Genomic DNA, 12,238 nt, shown 5'->3' with positions numbered 1-12,238 from the left:
CCAATCTAAACGCAACCTATTTAATCAGTCCGGCTTTTTTTGTTAGAGGAGCAGGAGAGATCCAGATTCTGCAATCCGCAAGGAAATGATGAAAATAATTGCTGAAGTTCTGTACTGTAAACCTGTCAGGGGGTGCCCAGGTTTTAGTTGGACCTGGGCACCCAGAGCAGCTCCCCGACACGCAAACGGGGCGGACGGAGGGTACCATGAGGACTCAGGCTCCTCTGGCTGTCCCTCCGGTTCTTGTCGGCATTTATAAAAAGCCCGAAGCGCCGCTGGCGAGAGTGGGGTGTGACTGATGCGGACACTCCGGTGTGAAACTCTCCTGTCTTTCTGACACTTATTGGGAGATGCAGATATGAAAGAGAGAGAGAGAGGTGGGGGCGGGAGAGAGAGGGAGGGGGAGGGAGAGACAGAGAGAGAGGGAGAAGGAGAGAGAGGGGGAGAAGGAGAGAGAGGGGGAAGAGAGTGAGAGAGGGGGCAGAGAGAGTGGGAGGGGGAGAGAGAGGGGAGGGGGAGAGAGAGAGGGATGGGGAGGAAGTGAGAGAGGGAGAGAGAGGAAGCGAGAGAGAGGGAGGAGAGAGAGAGGGAGAGAGAGTGAGAGACAGAGAGAGGAAGTGAGAGAGACAGAGGGAGAGGGAGAGAGAGAGACAGAGAGAGAAGGAAGGGGGGGAGAGAGAGAGGGGAGAGAAAAGGGGAGAGGGAGCGAAGGAGGGGGAGAGAGGGGGAGGGAGGGAGAGAGAGAGAGGGGGAGAGAAAGGGGGAGAGAGGGATGGGGAGTGAGAGAGAGGGAGAGAAAGAGAGAGGGAGAGAGAGACAGAGAGAGCAAGCGAGAGAGACAGAGAGGGAGAGAGAAGGAGAGAGGGGGAGAGGGAGAGAAGGAGGGGGAGAGAGAGAAGGAGAGGGGAGAGAGACAGACCGACAGAGAGGGGGGAGAGAGGGGGGGAGAGAAAGGGGGAGAGAGGGATGGGGAGGGGAAGCGAGAGAGAGAGGGAGAGAAAGAGAGAGGGGAGAGAGATATTGTGAGGAGGGGGAGAGAGAGAGAGGGATGAGGAGGAAGCGAGGGAGAGAGAGACAGAGAGAGGGGGAGAGAAAGGGGAGAGAGGGATGGGGAGGGAAGCGAGAGAGGGAGAGAAAGAGAGGGAGAGAGAGAGGAGAGAGGGAGAAGGAGAGGGGGGAGAGAGGATGAGGAGGAAGCGAGAGAGGGAGACAGAGGGAGAGAGAGAAGGAGAGAGTGGGAGGAGAGAGAGAGGGAGAGGGGGAAGAGAGAGGGGGAGAGAGAGAGGGGAGAGGGAAAGAGAGGGGAGAGGGAGAGAGAGGGATGAGGAGGAAGTGAGAGAGGGAGAGGGAGAGAGAGAGGGAGAGAGAGAAGGAGAGAGGGGGAGAGAGAGACAGGGGAGAGAGAGAAGGAGAGAGAGAGGAGAGAGGGGGAGAGAGGGGAGATATTGTGAGGGGGTGAGAGGGGAGAGAGAGGGATGAGGAGGAAGTGAGAGAGGGAGAGGGGAGAGAGAGAAGGAGAGAGGGGGAGAGAGAGAAGGAGAGAGAGGAGAGGGGGAGAGAGAGAGGAAGTGAGAGAGAGCGAGGGAGTGAGAGGGAGAAGGAGCAAGAGGGGGAGAGAGAGACAGGGGGAGAGAGAGTGAGAGAGGGGGAGAGAGGGGGGCAGTGTGAGAGGGAGAGAGAGGGGAGAGAGAGGGGGATGGGGAGGAAGTGAGAGAGGGAGAGAGAGACATGAGAGAGGGAGAGGGGGGGAGAGAGAAAGAGAGAGAAGGGGAGAGAGAGAGGGAGGGGGAGAGAGAGGGGGAGAATACACGATTGGGTGAGTCAGAAAGAGAGAAATGATGAAGGTGAGAGAGAGCGCTCACGAAAGACAGGAGGTTAGACAAGGAGAAAGAAAGAAACAATGAGGATGAGACAGAGAGAATAAGAGAGAAAATCTGTAAATCTGTGACTGGGAGAGAGGGATATAGGAGGTAGAGATGCACAAGGGACAGAGATGGGAGAGGAAGACAGGGGGGAGTGAGGAGAGGGTAGTGCTAAGGGGAGGGAAGGGAGGCAGAGGAGGAACAAACTGCCTTTTGAAAATGCGCTGTCTGATTTTCCTGAGCTGACAACGGATTAAGCCATGGCAGAGACTGTTGACACAGCTTCAAAGAGACGGCGGTGAGGCGAACCAGCTTGAAGTCGGGGGGAATTGAGATTGTCACATTAGAAGCCTCGTTCAAGCAGGTTTTAAAAGGGACGTTGTGTGTTTTTTTTTTGTAAACGAAGGAATTGTTAATTATGTATGTGTGAATATATGTCTGTGTGGAATTATTCATGTGTTGGGTTACAAAATAATTTACTGGCTTATGGCTTTATATACGGAGGATATATTTCCCAGCTCCTGTTCCCACCTGCAACTGTAGGGTTAAAATGAGCAGCAGATGCAGGATTGTGTCTCTCTCATACACGCACACATAAAATGGTGTAGGAACTCAGCAGGTCAGGCAGCATCGATGGAGAGGAAACCCCATTCTGGCTCCCCTCCTCCTCACCTGCCTATCAGGTTCCTCCTTCTTCAGCGCTTTACCTTATCCACCAATCACCTCCCAGCTTCTTACTTCATCCCCCTCACTTGGCTTCACTTACCATTCTGGGCTCTTCCGCCTTTCCCTTCCAGCCCCAAAGAAGGGCCTGAGCTCGAAACGCCGACTGCCAATTCCTCTCCGTAGATGCTGCCCGGCTTGCCGGGTTCCTCCAGCATTTTCGCATTTGTTTGCCCCTGGATCTCCAGCGTCCGCAGGATCTCCTGTGGTCTACCCGGTTTGTGTCCAGGTTTACTCCCTGCGCCAGCGGTCACTCTCCAGCCGTCATCATCCGTAAGGAGTTTGTACATGAACTCCATAAGATACAGGAGCAGAGTTAAGGCCACTCGGCCCATCGAGTCCGCTCCGCCATTTCATCATGGCCGACCCATTTTTCCCCCCTCAGCACCCAATCTCCTGCCTTCTCCCCGGATGGAATAGATGGCCCCCAGCAGATTCGCAGGTGAAGCGTTGCCTCACCTGGAAGGACTGTTTGTGGGGGGGGGGGGGGGGGCCCTCCATCATCAACCTACCACGCACAAAGCCATGTTCACCTGCTCCAAAGATGTGCATTAGGCAAAGGAATTATTAGCAATCAAAATAAAACACTTGTGTTTCCATCACAAAATACTGGTGGAACACAGCAGGCCAGGCAGCATCTATAGGGAGAAGCACTGTCGACGTATCGGGCCGAGACCCTCCGTCAGGACTAACTGGACGCCCAGTTAGTCCCTGATGAAGGGTCTCGGCCGAAACGTCGACCGCGCTTCTCCCTATAGATGCTGCCTGGCCTGCTGTGTTCCACCACCATTTTGTGTGTGTTGCTTGAACTTCCAGCATCTGCAGATTTCCTCGTGTTTGCTTGTGTTTCCATAGCACCTTTCAGAAAGTCTCAAAATTAATGAAATTACGCACATTCAGATAGAACATAGGACAATGTTGCCATCAGTTTTAGAACAGTACAGCACAGTGCAGGCCCTTCAACCCACGGTGCTGTGCTAACCCTTTAACCTACTCTGAGATCCATCTACTCCGTCCTTCCACATAGCCCTCCATTTTTCTTTCATCCAGGAGCCTATCTAAGATTCTGGTATCTCCCCCCTTCCTTTTGAGGTGGACCAGTTCCTTGAGTGGTGTCGTAGCACCCAACCCTGCACTCAATGTCAGTAGGACCAAAGAGGCTGATTTTAGAAAGGGTAAAACGAGGGAGGACACACCAAACCTTATGGAGGGATCAGAAGTGGAGAGAGTGAGCAACTTCAAGTTCCTGGGTGTCAATATCTCTGAGACCATATAACAATTACAGCATGGAAGCAGGCTATCTCAGCCCTTCTAGTCCGTGCTGAACGCTTACTCTCACCTAGTCCCACTGACCTGCACTCAGCCCATAACCCTCCATTCCTTTCCTGTCCATATACCCATCCAATTTTATCTTAAATAGAACATAGAATAGTACAGCACATTACAGGCCCTTCGGCCCACAATGTTGTGCCGACCCTCAAACCCTGCCTTCCATATAACCCCCCACAATAAATTCCTCCATATACCTGTCTAGTAGTCTCTTAAACTTCACCAGTGTATCTGCCTCCACCACTGACTCAGGCAGTGCATTCCACACACCGACCACTCTCCGAGTGAAAAACCTTCCTCTAATATCCCCCTTGAACTTCCCTCCCCTTACCTTAAAGCCATGTCCTCTTGTACTGAGCAGTGGTGCCCAGGCTAACCACTCTATCTATTCCTCTTAATTCCTCTATCATGTCTCCTCTCATCCTCCTTCTCTCCAGAGAGTAAAGCCCTAGCTCCCTTAATCTCTGATCATAATGCATACTCTCTACACCAGGCAGCATCCTGGTAAATCTCCTCTGTACCCTTTCCAATGCTTCCACATCCTTCCTATAGTGAGGCGACCAGAACTCATGACATTATCGAACCTGCCTCTACCACTTCTACTGGAAGCTCGTTCCACACAGCTACCACTCTCTGAGTAAAGAAGTTCCCCCTTGTGTTACCCCTAAACTTTTGCCCTTTAACCTGGGCGCAACATTGATAAAGAAGGCAAGACAGCGGCTATATTTCATTTGGACTTTGGAGAGACTTAGTATGTCAACTGAAACACTCAGAAAATTTCTACAGATGCACTGTGGAGGACTTTCTGACTGTCTGGTATGTCAGGGATGGCTGCTGCACAGTAAACTGCAGAGTTGTAAACTCAGTCAGCTTCATCATGGACACCGGCCTCCGTTGTATCCAAGACATCTTCAAGGAGCGGTGCCTCAGAATGGCAGCGTCCATCATTAAGGACCTCCACCACCCAGGACATGCCCTCTTCACATTGCTACCATCAGGGAGGAGGTACAGGAGCCTGAAGACACACACTCAGTGATTCAGGAACAGCTTCTTCCCCTCTGCCATCAGGGAGGAGGTACAGGAGCTTGAAGCCACACACTCAACGATCCAGGAACAGCTTCTTCCCCTCTGCCATCAGGGAGGAGGTACAGGAGCCTGAAGGCACACACTCAACGATTCAGGAACAGCTACTTCTCCTCTGCCATCCAATTTCTGAATGGACACTGAACCATGAACTCTACCTCACTACTTTTTAAAATATTTTTTGTTTTTTCACTGCTTATTTTAAATTAACTATTCAATATACATATATATTTATATACTTGAATTGAATTGAATTGAATTTCGGTTATTGTCATTTAGAAACCACAACTGCATTGCAGTTAAAAAATGAGACAACGTTCCTCCAGAATGATATCACAAAAGCATATGACAAAACAGACTACACCAGAAAATCCACATAACGTTTGGCAATCCCCAAATCCAGAGATCGGAGAGGCTGCCGCGTATTAATATCGCGCTACCAACTTAGCGCGTTCCCCGGAAAGGAGCTCCAAACCCACCAGACAAAACAAGACTGCCCAGACACACCAAGTCAGGAGAACAACTCTACCACCCAACAAATCAAAAACTAAAGCTACAAGGCCTACATGTAAGGGGGTTTCTTATTGGTGTAAGGGCTTTCTTTCTTTTTCTTTGTTACTGCGTATGTTAATCAAAATGGCTTCTTTGTTTTGTGAAAAGTAGGAATGTTTCTTTGTTGTGACAAATGCTTTCTCTCGCAGTTTGTTTGGGTTTAGAATTACTGATAACGAGAATTGTATTCATTTGTTAACCAATTGGGATTAATGTTATACTCTCTCTTCTGAGTCTGTAAACTATTGTTGGCGGGTTTTTGGGGAGTCGGGCGCGAGGGGTGAGAGAGAGAGAGGACGTAATGCTGTAAGCTGGGCGGCGGAACGGACCCCCGAGCGAGGGTCCGAGGCCGTGAGGTTCGGCGAGGAGTGGAGACGAGGACAGACGCGCTTGGTTGACCACTTCGGGTGGTCCTGAGCTACGAGTCGAGGAGTTCGGAGGGGATCGAATGGTGGCCAGAAGACTTCATTAATTGAGCTCCAACGGTTGTGCATGAAGTGATTTGGACTTTGATAAGTTTGGTGTCTTTTCTTTTCCTTCATATATACTGTATCGTTATTAATCATTTAGTTCTAGTAATCTCTATAAAGTGTAATCAGTTAATCACATATTTGGCGAGGTGGGGACATCACACAGCATCCAGACAAGCTGATTATCCAGTTTGGCGGGGCCGAAGGCTGCTCCCCCCAGACAGAAGCGAGTTGAGTGAGCCTGAGGCGACCCAGGGGGCTACATACTCAAAACCACATCGTTACGACATATAGTTACGACAGTGCAAACAATACCATAATTGATAAAAGACAGACCATGGGCACAGTAAAAATGGTCCAAAGATGTTAAAAGACTAAAAGTTCGCTTCAAGCAATAGTTACTGTAATTCCGTTTTTTTCCCTATTATTTATCACGTATTACTGCTGCCGCAAAGACGACAGATTTCACGACAACTGCCGGTGGTATTAAATCTGATGCTGATTCTGGTCCTGAGGAAGAGTCTTGGCCCCAAATATCGACCGTTCACTCATTTCTGTTGATGCTGCTGAGCCCCGCTGGGGTTTTGCCTCGGATTTCCAGCATCTGCAGAGTCCCCTCGTGTCCGGGCCCTCCCAACAGGGCCGCTAAAGTGTCCCTGATGCGTCTGCTTCCGCTGTCGCCCCTTGGAGGTCCGGAAGCTCCCCGCGAACTCCAACACGACGATGACCAGGAACCGATATCCCCGGTGGCATGGGTTGCGTTGGGGCTGTTCTCCGACCTTGGCAATCCACTTGCAAACGTCTCGTCGCCATTCGGGGAGGTGAGCCGTGCGCCATTCACTTGCCGTGTGGCCTGTAAGTGCTTGGCCCTTACCCACTTATCGATCGGCTGATTGGTCGTCGTTATGGAAACTCAGGCAGTGATGTAGGGAGGGGTCTTGTCGCTGATTGGTTGCGTGGCGAAACTCTGTGCGTCGTGGTCTAGAACTTTGCGTGCATCAGTTTATAGATGGGATTAGAGTCGGCGTTTCAGGCCGAGACCCTGTTCAGCCTTTCCTTACGATCCAGGTCCTCCAGACCCTGCGACATCCTTGTACATTTTCTCTGTCCTCTTCCAACCTTATTTACGTCTTTCCTGCTGGTAGGTGACCAAAAATTGCACATGGCACTCCAAATTAAGCCTCAGCACCGTGCCAAGAACGCGTCCGAGAGCGGACATTTGGCCTCTGACTTCCGCGACCTACTTCTCTCAGCAGTCACTGCAGGTTCTTGGTAAGAGGAATTAGCAAAGATCGAGAGAGGGGAACCTGGGGTTCTGAGGAAAGGCCTGCAGTCTGAGATGAAGGCTCCCGGCTAAAGAAGTGGAGGTGGGTGCAGAGAAAGAGGGGTCGGCGTCATTTAGGGTGGGAAATTCATCGAGACGGTTCACCGAGGAATAAATGAGGTTTCTAACAGGAGAGTGATAACTTGGGGTCAGGAAAGGGGAAAGGCGATAGGACGGTGAAATCGGGTCATGGGAAAACGAAGGGACAAGAATGTCAAGAGCTGTTGGGTTTGCCATCTTGGACCTCTGAAGGAAGTCGCCTTTAACCGTGCCGTCTTCAGCGAAAGTAACGTGGAACTGTAAACCAAAAGTGGAACTTACTGGTGGCCACGCATTTTAGTTCCGATTCCCACTCCCATTCCGACGTGCTGGTCCGTGGCCTTCTCAAGTCAAGTCAAGTCAAGTCACTTTTATTGACATTTCGGCATGACTGCTGGCACAGTGCATAGTAAAAAATGAGACAACGTTTTTTCAGGACCATGGTGTTACATGACACAGTACAAAAACTAGACTGAACTACGTAAAAAAAACAAAAACAGAGAAAGCTACACTAGACTACAGACCTACACAGGACTGCATAAAGTGCACAAAACAGTGCAGGCATTACAATAAATGATAAACAGGACAATAGGGAAGTAAGTTGGTGTCAGTCCAGGCTCTGGGTATTGAGGAGTCTGATAGCTTGGGGGAAGAAACTGTTACATAGTCTGGTCGTGAGAGCCTGAATGCTTCGGTGCCTTTTCCCAGACGGTGGGAGGGATGAGGAGCCATGAAGAGGCCACCCTCGGGGTGGAGGAGCAACAACCTCTCCCATAACGTCACAGAAATGAAGGAGCTGGTTATGGACTACAGGAGGAATGGAGATGGGCTAACCCCTATTGACATCACTGGATCTGGGATTGAGAGGGTGGACAGCTTTAAGTTCCTTGGCTGTAAATACCAGATGTGTGGTGAAAAAGGCACAACAGTGCCTCTTTCACCTCGGACAGTTGAAGAAATTTGGTATGGCCCCAAATCCCAAGAACTTTCTGTAAGGACATAATTGAGAGCATCCTGACTGGCTGCATCACTGCCTGGTATGGGAACTGTACCTCCCTCAATCGCAGGACTCTGCAGAGAGTGGTGCGGACAGCCCAGCGCATCTGTAGATGTGAACTTCCTACCATTCAGGACATTTACAGAGACAGGTGTGTAAAAAGGGGCCCGGAGGATCACTGGGGACCCGAGTCACCCCAACTACAAACTGTTCCAGCTGCTACCATCCGGGAAACGGTACCGCAGCATAAAAGCCAGGACCAACAGGCTCCGGGACAGCCTCTCCCACCAGGCCATCAGAATGATTAACTCATGCTGACGTAACTGTATTTCTATGTTACATTGACTATCCTGTTGTACATAACATTTACTATAAATTACTATAATTGCACATTTGGGCAGAGACGCAACATAAAGATTTTTACTCCTCACGTATCTTAAGGATGTAAGTGATAAAGTCAATTCAATTCACCTCATGGCATGAATATCGATTTCTCCTTCTGGTTAAAAAAAAAATTCCCTCCCCTTTCCCTCATCTTCTATTCCCCACTCTTGGCCTCTTACCTCTTCCTACCTGCCTATCGCCTCCCCCCTGGTGACTCTCCTCCTTCCCTTTCTCCCATGGTCCACTATCGGATCCCTTCCTCTCCAGCCCTTTACCTTTCCCACCCACGTGGCTTCACCCATCACCTTCCGGTCATCTTTTTACTTGAGCCTTCCCCTTTAGTTTCCAGATCCGAAGGAGGGTCTCGGCCCGGAACGTTGACCGCTTATTCATTTCCACGGACGCCGCCTGACCTGCTGAGTTCCCGCCGCATTTTGTGTGTGTTGCTTTGGACTGCCAGTGTCCGCAGAATTGAGTTCCGGGTCAGTGTTCCCGAGACAGTTCGGACACACCCGCGATCCTGGGCAGGTCCGGACTTTGAAGGATGGGATTCGACTTGGCGCCCGCCTGGGGTGAGATAGAGGCCGGAGACGTTTGCTAGGAAAAAGGGATGTGTCTGTGGAGGCCAACACCTTATCCCAGGCAAGAGGGGGAAGCAGAAATCATTGAGGGGGAACAAGGGAAACGGAGCGGTGCCTCAGAGAGGCAGCATCCATCATTAAGGAGCCCCACCACTCAGAAAATGCCCTCTTCTCATTGCTACCATCAGGAAGGAAGTACAGAAGCCTGAAGGCACACACTCACATATATATTTACTGTAATTAATATTTTTCTGTATTATTATGTATGAATTATACTGCTGCCGCAAAGACAACAAATTTCATGACAAACACGAGGAAATCTGCAGGTGCCGGAAATTCAAACAACACACACAAAACGCTGGCGGAACACAGCAGGCCAGGCAGCATCTATAGGGAGAAGCACTGTCGACGTTTCAGGCCGAGACCTCCGTCAGGACTAACTGAAAGGAAAGATACGAAGAGATTTCATGCCATATGCCAGGATGTTAAACCTGATTTGGAGATGGAGAGCAAGATGTTCAAGATTGTCATTGGTGTGGCAGTGAATTGCACTGCGAGTGGGATTAAACTTAACTGTCAGAAAACTGACAGAAAACTGTCTAAACAAAAACACTACAACTCCCAGTAGGCTCGGCGGCTGAGGCGCAGACGCACAAGGGTCGGCCAGCAAAGGGCGGGAAGCGGGCAGAAGGGTGGGAAGAGAGAGAGAGAGAGAAGGGGGCGGAGCGCTGGGGCTGAGTGCGCAGGCGCAGTTGGGCCGGCGGGGGGTGGAGGGGGGGGGGAAGAGGCTGGAAACGGGCGTCGGCACGACTGCGCAGGCGCGCGAGGGCGGAGCCGGGAGAGGAAGGAGGTGGTGTTGGGGGAGGCTGGTGCGCAGGCGCGGAAGCGAAGACGGGAGGGAATTAGGAGAGTGAGGTGAAGAGGAGAAAGTTTTGGCGCAGGCTGGGTTGGCCGCTTTGCCGAGGGGGGAGCGGCTCCCTTCCGGGTACTGGCAACGATATAGGCCGGTGGCGTGAGTATCCGAGTGCTGAGGTGGCGGAGTGTCAGCTGTGGAGGGAGTGAGGGGCGCTGAGGTCAAGGGGAGGGTTGTGGACGAGGGAGGGAACAGACCTGCGTCCGTAGCCTCTCCTTACCCCGTGCAATTCCCCCCCCCAACCCTCAACATCCTTTGCAGACCCCCCCCCCATCTGCGTTATCAGCAGTGACCAGGTATGCATTAGCTTTAATTTACCTTGGGACACCCCGAAAGGGGAAGTTTAAAACTCTGTGTGTTTGTTAGATTCGCCCCAGAGAAAGACTTGCTAACTTTTTTCCTTCTTGGAGTGTCTCAGTGCAAACAGCCACTGAAGTGTTTTTGAATCCAATTTATTTTGAAAGGTGTGTGTGTGTGTGGGGGGGTTAATAAAACTCTTAACTATTCATTCAAGTTTCTTCATAACTTGTATTGATCGGCTATAACTTCTATTCCTTGTAAGATGATGTAACAGTTTTCTTCCCCCAAGCTATCAGGCTCCTCAATACCCAGAGCCTGGACTGACACCTGACGGCCCTATTGTCCTGTTTATTATTTATTGTAATGCCTGCACTGTTTTTGTGCACTTTATGCAGTCCTGGGTCGGTTTGTAGTCTAGTGTAGTTTGTTTTTTTTTTCTGTGTTTTTTTTTTACGTAGTTCAGTCTAGTTTTTGCACTGTGTCATGTAACACCATGGTCCTGAAAAACGTCGTCTCATTTTTACTGTGTACTGTACCAGCAGTTATGGTCGAAATGACAATGAAAGTGACTTGATGACTGTTCAGAAGATCTTTCATTGACAGTAAGGTGCACTGACTCGCTTCATGGGAGATATTACACAGATGCAAGTTTTTTTTCGTGACCAAAATATGCAAAAGAAAAAGAGAGAAGTATTTAAAAATCTCCCAGGGTGTTCCAAATGAAACTTGTGAGGTCCCGGTAAAGTGCTTCAGCCCGAAATGGCAACTGGTTATTCAACCTGGCCTGTTGAGTCCCTCCAGCAGTTTGGGTGTGTTCCAAATGAAGTTATTTTCTTAAATCATGAATATTATGTGCTCATCTGTTTTTCTAGAAGCACTTTGATCCAATCAGCCCTTTATTGATTGACAGGAGCGAGTGACGCTATCTCTTGTTGTATTGTGTTCTGTCCATTTAGAATGGAGATGAAGAGGTATTTCTTTAGCCAGGGAGTGGTGAGTCTGTGGAATTTGTTGCCACGGGTGGCTCTGGAGGCCAAGTGAATGGGTATATTTAAGGCAGAGGTTGATAGGTTCTTGATTGGTCTTGATGGGATGAGGGGAGAAGGCAGGAGATTGGGGCTGAGAGGGAAAATGGACCAGCTGTGGCAGAGCAGATTTGATGGGCTGAATGGCTTAATTCTGCTCCTGGGTCGGTTCAAAGTGGGCGTGAAGAGTAAGTTCTTTTTTTACTCGGAGTCGAATGTCCTGCCTGCTATGGTGGTAGAGGCAAATACATTACAGGTTTTTAAGAGACATTTAGATAGACACATAAATGTGAGGGGTATTGAATTGACTTTATTTCTTACATCCTTCATATACATGAGGAGTAAAAATCTTTACGTTACGTCTCTGTCCAAATGTGCAATTTATAGTAATTTATAATAAATGGAACAGTCAGTGTAACATAGAAATACACTCAAATCAGCGTGAGTTTAATCAGTCTGATGGCCTGGTGGAAGAGGCTGTCCCGGAGCCTGTCGGTCCTGGCTTTTATGCTGCGGTACCGTTTCCCGGATGGTAGCAGCTGGAACAGTTTGTGGTTAGGGTGACTTGCGTCCACAAACATTTTGTGGTTGGAGTGACTTGGGTCCACAATGATTCTTCAGTCCCTTTTTACGCACCTGTCTTTGTAACTGTATTG

At 49.8% G+C, this 12,238-nt stretch overlaps 1 protein-coding gene across 1 annotated transcript in view; it reads left to right on the top strand.

Moving 5' to 3' along the window:
* The first annotated feature begins 10,192 nt into the window (after positions 1 to 10,192).
* The window catches only part of frmd8 (FERM domain containing 8), a 67,307-nt gene continuing 65,261 nt past the window's right edge, over positions 10,193 to 12,238 (top strand). Inside the window, exon 1 of the mRNA XM_073031191.1 lies at positions 10,193 to 10,356. The gene's annotated coding sequence lies outside the window, so the exon portion shown is untranslated. The remainder of the gene's footprint in view (positions 10,357 to 12,238) is intronic.

The sequence above is a fragment of the Hemitrygon akajei genome, chromosome 28 (assembly GCF_048418815.1).
Source record: "Hemitrygon akajei chromosome 28, sHemAka1.3, whole genome shotgun sequence".
Lineage (NCBI taxonomy): Eukaryota > Metazoa > Chordata > Chondrichthyes > Myliobatiformes > Dasyatidae > Hemitrygon > Hemitrygon akajei.
The sequence above is the reverse complement of the archived record's forward strand: the minus strand, read 5'-3'. Positions and strand labels throughout refer to the sequence as shown.